Below are 7,088 nucleotides of genomic sequence, written 5' to 3' on the forward strand. Positions count from 1 at the left end.
TTGGTATGCAGCCGTTTCAGTTACGTATTTAGCGAACTGCATATATTATATCTGTTCTGATGTTACATCTCTTTTGCCAGTGTATCCTGGGTACATCCCACCCTACCTATTCTTATAAATGCCATTTCGCCAACTAGATATAAATACAATTACTTCACTTTTACAGTTTGTCAATATAATATTGCGCGTGCTTTTGAATTCTCTGATGCGTATTTATTTTATTGGTCTACTATATTCTCAATAAACAATTTACACTTGACATTGTTTCTGTTACAAAACCAGTGGTCTATAGTGAAAGTGAAACAAATCGTCAAAATGCAAATTCAACTTATAAAGCTAGAAAAATAACGCGATGAAAAACCCGCGCGAAATCGGGTTCAAACGTTGTGCTAATTTTTTCCCCGACTTTTCGGGGAAACTGGATTTCAACAGCTAGGTTATTGCGCTCATAGCACGTCGCGCAGTGAAATAGGTTCATGCCAGCTTGGAAGCCAGGTTGTCCGGTGAATACTCGGTGAAGGCTTTTGGTGTGAGCCACCCACAATGTTTTGTTGATATCTCACTGGCGCGAGCTTTATATGTTATGACAGTAAAATTAACTGTTTATATAATTTCATTTTGTCTATTTCCCCCACGTTCTTCTTACCGAGTCACTTTCTCAATTCGATAGTTAAAAGCAATGTCATTATTTAGAGTTGACAGAATTTCCTAACTGTGATATAGATAAGTCGTGTCACAGACAAAACTCAATGTCTTGTTTTTATTGACACCTGTGTGTCTGCCTGCCTGTCTGCTAATGAAAATATTTAATACCACAGCTGCTATCACTGACCACATGCAATTTGAACTTAACACCAAATGGGCTATACACATAAACAAAACGCATTGATTTATGTCCCCGGTCTCTGTCACATTATGTAATTACACAGACAGGCAGGGTGTGATACTTGGAACACATGACATGTTATGATGTCTGTTGATTGTAAAATGTTATACACAAAAATGAGCATGTATTTGCAAAACCCAACATTTCTATATGTACACACAATGAGCCCTATGAGGGCATCTGTAAATGAACCAAGCTGTTACACTTGAGTGCACACCCTACCCGCTCTGACTGGGTTTACATATCCCGGCTGCTTCGTTTCTTGAGAAGTAAACCCAAGTACACAATATTGCACTTTTGATTGCGCGATTGTACGCTTATGTATTTTGTTTATATGTTTTCATAACCAGCAATGTAGGATTATATGTCATAAATAAAGTGATAACTGTGTTTTAATTATGTTTTGATTTTTTTGGTTGCATGTGACCTTTACAAGATACGGGTTGAAAATATTACTATCAAATCTTCTTTGTATCCATTTGTTCCACCCTAATCCATGTGGAAAAGATTCGCCCCAATAGCCCCTTTTCAGCACTACATAGGTACCCCTACAACATAGGTGGAGTTCTCTATGCAAAGCGTCACTACAACAGTAGCCTGAAATATGGGCGGCACCTTCGGAAACCTGGCATTTGTAGCATCGATATCCTTGAATATATGGTTTGGAAATAATATTATCGTCTTCCGTATCCATTTGGCCATCTACTATTGTGTGAAGAAAGTCGCTCCATATCCCTCTTCAACAGTACATGGGTGCATTCTACAACATAGAGGGTTTCTATATGCAAACGTCACTATAAAATAGCTTGAAATTTGGGTGGCTTCCAGGAGCCTGAATTGTATTTCGCATTCACATACTTTAAAACACGGGTTGGATAATATTACCGTCTTCATATCCATTTGGCCATCTAATAATGTGGAAAGAGTCTATAGCCCTTCTTCAATAAGTACATAGGTACCCTATAACGTAGGGGTGATGGGTGGAGTGGTGGTGGTTTCTCTGCAAAGCTTCACTATAGAAATAGCTAAGCTTCAAGTTTGGGTGTATTATTTGAGAGCCTGTTAATTTGAAAAACTTTCATTAATGGCAGATGCCTTTTACCCGTTTAACGCCAAATGTATTTACTTCTGTTGTTAATTCTAATGATAAAGTCATCAAAAGTCCAAGGTTCCTTTATTATGAAACAACTTCTGCAAGTTCATTACTATAATCCATACATTGTTTTTTCTTTCCGGTAGGTTGACATTTTACTTTCACGTTGAACAGTAGTGATCAAGAATATTAACTTACTTTTGTAACCCACTTCACTCGATCGGACATGAAGTAGTAACACGATCCAGAATAAACAGTTGATGTTAATCAGGGAATAATTGTAATTCTCCTCTACAGCAACTATTAAAACATCGGCATCCAACTCATTGATACAAGAGTGAATAGAATGGGGCGTAGTATACGAGCCCTGTTTCAGTCCAATAGGACAATCAAAACACTCAGTAAGACCATCGTTACGCTGTACATAGTCTGTCCTCACAGGCCCTGAACCATATTATTTCCCCAACTGCTCGATCAGCCATCCTTGGCAATGTTAAAGCCCTAAATGAAGCAAGTCTAAATTTCCTCAGGTTCTGTGTTTTTCCATATAACTGGGAAGGCTCATTTTGAATTTACAGGGGCTTATTTGATACCTATTAAAATGATACATACTTGGCGTCATTATTAAAAGGGACAAAATGATATATAAGCTCATGTAAAGAGAAAAAGTTTCTCAGAAACAATAGAAGTGAGAGCGTCATCCCTAATGTCCATAGGCGGATCCAGAAGGGGTGGGGGTGAACTGTGCACGCACACACACACACACACACATGCACACGGCCATTACGCACAATACCAGACACATACACACTTTCAAAAGCTGCATACGCCCCTGATGTTTAATGTGGTGACAAAACGTGACAGCATCGTGACAGCCACAGACAAATAGTTCACACAGCGGCTAGCAAACATCAGTTACAACCAACCCCCAAAATGAGAAGCATTTCCGTTCATCTCTACCTACTAGACCTCCTGCGGAGTCCTGTGAGATCCACTGGTGCTGGGTGAGCGTGTGTGCAGACGTCAGACCAGAGTTCTTTCAGGCATACTCAATTGGGTTGAGGTCTGACGAAGGCATGCTGGCCACTTCATGCGCTCTACACCCTGCTGCCTAAGAATTCGGTGACAATCCTGGCCCTATGAGGCCTAGCGCGTTCACGTCTTGCAGTAAAGAGGGTCGACCATAAAGCCATGTATAACTTGGGAATGGGTACGGCTATAGGAGTCAACTACGTGCAGTGGAGTATGTCCAGTAGGAGTTTTCCCGCCAAACGATTAATCCGACCCCTGCCAACCGGTTATGTATGCGTGGCCATAGTTGCATCTGTGATTCACCCCTCCATTTGCGACAATTCCATCTCAAACGCGCCTGCCTGTAACGTGGTGTTAGTGGTGGACAGTAACTGCAGGTCGCCTACAGCGGTGTCCGGCTGCCCTTAAACGTCGACGAACGCGATGCTCCTGGATATCCATCCTTACATTGTTAACATTGAAGTGTTCTGTGTGAAGATATGCTGCGTTAAGGAATCTGTTACGTAACGCAGTGCTAATAATGTGCCTTATCATCTCGGACGGTAGTGCCTCTTGACGATCTGTTCGACGTGCATATTCCACGGACCCATTGGCTTGAAATCTCTGCCAGAGTCTTCCAATAGCACTCTGACTCACATTAAAGCGGCCAGCAACTTTGCCGCTGAGTTTCACCAGATTCCAAATGGGCCTGCAGCCTGACTCCTTTCAGCAAGTGTCAAAACGTGTCATTTAAGCTGCGGTTTCAAACAGGTACCCTGAACAGTGAACAACAGTGAAAACAATAATTGACATTAAGAGAGGCAGGTGGATTTCCATATTGACAATTTGAATAAAAATTGTGCCATATGTAACAGAATGTATCGGACGTTAAAGAATGTAATAATGACATTTCAACGGCCTGATGTGTTTTTTCATACTGTTTTAAAGCTTTTGGGATGTCTTCAAAGGCAACATAGAGTGTACCTCTTGTATACAAGCACCTGCTTGTTCTTCATATCTTGTTATTATTTTCTTATCCCTGTAGTTATGTACCTCATAGTTGTGTTCTCTGTGCATACATTTGTATGGTTTTGTACGCTTTAAGCACTTTTGCAGCCGTATCACACCGCGGACAAAACATGAATGGGCTCCATACCAAATGCCCCAGACCCTATGTCAGGAATCGAACTCAAGTATTTCGAGGTGAGTGAATTTAGTTTTTGCCGCCGCTTCACATTTACTTCATACATTAAGGTTTCCATCAGTAACAAGTAAATATTATGATGTTCAGAGAAGCTACTGATAATCATGCTCAAAACCATTAATTGTCACGAAATTAATCCGTGTTGATAGATAATCGGTAGATTGTGACAATGACCCCAAAGAAGTGTAAAAATAATACAATGTGTTCAGATTAGTTTTTATCCGTTTTTCATCATAAAGCATGTGCTGTTTTATCAGCGAAAAAGCGTACATTTTCTATGGATTGGTCTTATGTCACAGAAACTTTGTGATGACGAAATTGATGTAACGGAAAATTCACTCACACTGTCACAGGTAATTCCCAATCACAAAATGGAGTAGACGGGGTATGATTCGTCCAATCTGGACAGTGATATTATTTTACACTTCCTTATGGGGTCATTTGTCACAATCTACCGATTATTTATCAAAAAGGATTAATATTGTGACAATTAATGGTTTTACATGATTATCAGTCGCTTCCTGAACATCATAAAATGTATTTGTTACTGATGGAAACCTAATGTAAGTAAATGTGAATTCAACTCTCTTAATAATATATTAGTTTTGTAGGCATACAAAGCCATTTACCGTACCTTACCCTTCCCTTGTTGATGCTAAAATCACAAAGACTCTGTGGACATATCGCAAAGTTGCCGTCGCAAAAATCACAAAGACTCCACTCTCACTGTGACCAAGTTCCCTACCAGTGTTTTGCTTGGTGTCCCCCGTCGTCATATTGCTAGAATGTTTCCTAAAAAGTGACTTAAAAACACATTCACTTACTCACTCACTCTCATATTTCACCTAATTCTTGTGTTTTACCTGTTCACAGAGAATCATCATTCGATACGGCTATGTATTTCTACAGTCACCGGTTATTTTCAGAATCATCTTACTTTTTGAAGAGTGTATATTAATCATTAATCAAAATAAGGTAGCTCATGTGTAATGCTTTTGTTTTAAATAATAAAACAATCTGACCACTAACCTTTATGTTTCAGAAACCAAAGGAAACAAGCAATCGGCCCCTCCTCATTTGCCACAACCACAGCAACCACCTCCTCGACAGCTACCAGGTATGTCATTCGTCACCACTCGCCCCTTTCTGTAACCTCCAAAGAGACTCCATTCGATCTTCTTGTAGCATTCATGAATACTCGCCTCTTTCCGTGACCTACAAGAAGGCTCGTACGCCATTATTGCCAAGAATCGTGGCAAAGCAGTCAAATAGCGCGTAAAGTAAAACCAGAGACCATATAATATATGGTCTCTGGTAAAACGCATTACGAAGCACGAAAAATGGCGGCACGGTCGAACTTTTGAAGCTTTCCTAAACTATGCAGAAGCACAATTTTTTCAAAACATAACCTTGAGGGCTAAAGGATCAGCTACTTTCAACACTGGAAACATCTTTACGGAGGGAATGACTACTACGGTTGTTTTGCCCACGGGATGTAGGGATATTCTAGGATTAACCATATTTGGAAAGTCAGAGTTATCTTTCCTTGGTAATAATACTGGACACTTTTTTCATCACCGTGCCCGTTTGCGCTTTGACAGGTCCCAGTAGTAAACATGGCCACGAGAGGGGTACGAGACGCCACCTGGCTTGCCGGAATGACACGAGTAGTTACGAATGTTTCTTGGAGGTTACGGAAAGGGGCGAGTGGTGACGAATGGCAAAGGGCGAGTTCTGACGAACGGAAGTTGACGTCATTCATCTGAAACTCGGTTTTCATTCGTTTCAGATAGGGAAGGTTGAACTGAATGTCACGATGTCCGTTTAAGTAGGTGGTCGCTATATGATCTCCTTGGACTCATCTCAGTGAATATATGTAAATAAAAGGACCACCATATATGTATTATATTGCGTGTACTCAACACAGTATTTGAGAAACTGATTTGATTTGCTCCGTGAAAACCTTGCCTTGTGTCGGAGTAATACAGCTACACAACTCCCCTCTAACAACAAAACTATGTACTTTGATCAAAATAGCAACAGCTAAAAATCCGCACTGTGTTTGCTCTGTGTGTGTAAACATGATATGTACGATAACATGAAAGAGAAGTACATGCTAGTGTGCAAGCCCTTTGCTACTTCACCAGTTTGACCTTGCATAGTTAATTCATAGCATTCGCATCGACATTGGCATTGTATCAGGTAATTGTCAGAGGTGTACACAAAGTACCAGTTGTCCGAAGACTTCTTCTCATGGAGGCCTTACTGTTAGCAGATCTTACGTTAAGGTTGTTGAGTGGAGGACCAAAGTCCAGTCTTTAATCAGCTTGTTGCGGCTTGTTTTTTTGCTGAAAGTATCAACAATAATATATAGGTCTTATTTTGTTGCATTGGAACACTGCTGAATAAACTGGAGAATTTGAAACAATTCCGGATTCTGGTGACCGAATAGGATTATTTCATCTCCTTATTTAACAAGTTTCGGATTTTCAAGAAAATCAGAACATAAATTCGAGCATGCTACACCAGCACAGCCAGGCCATAGATCGGGTATAATTCTACACCTGTGCATCCAGGTTGTGGTTCGGGTATAATGCTACACCAACACAGCTAGAGCGTGGTTCGGGTATAATGCCACACCAGCACAGCCACACCGTGGTTCGGGTATAATGCCACACCAGCACAGACAGGCTGTGGTTCGGGTATAATGACAGCCCTGGCTGTGGTTCGGGTATAATGCTACACCAGCACAGACAGGCCCTGGTTCGGGTATAATGCTACACATGCACAGCTAAAACCGTTATTCGGGTATAATGGTACACCAGCAGCCAGACCGTGGTTTGGTTTGTATAATGCTGAACCAGCACAGCCAGGCCGTGGTTCGGGTATGGTAA

Source organism: Haliotis rubra, unplaced genomic scaffold (genome assembly GCF_003918875.1).
Source record: "Haliotis rubra isolate DU_JTF1 unplaced genomic scaffold, ASM391887v1 Scf1031, whole genome shotgun sequence".
In the NCBI taxonomy this organism is placed as follows: domain Eukaryota; kingdom Metazoa; phylum Mollusca; class Gastropoda; order Lepetellida; family Haliotidae; genus Haliotis; species Haliotis rubra.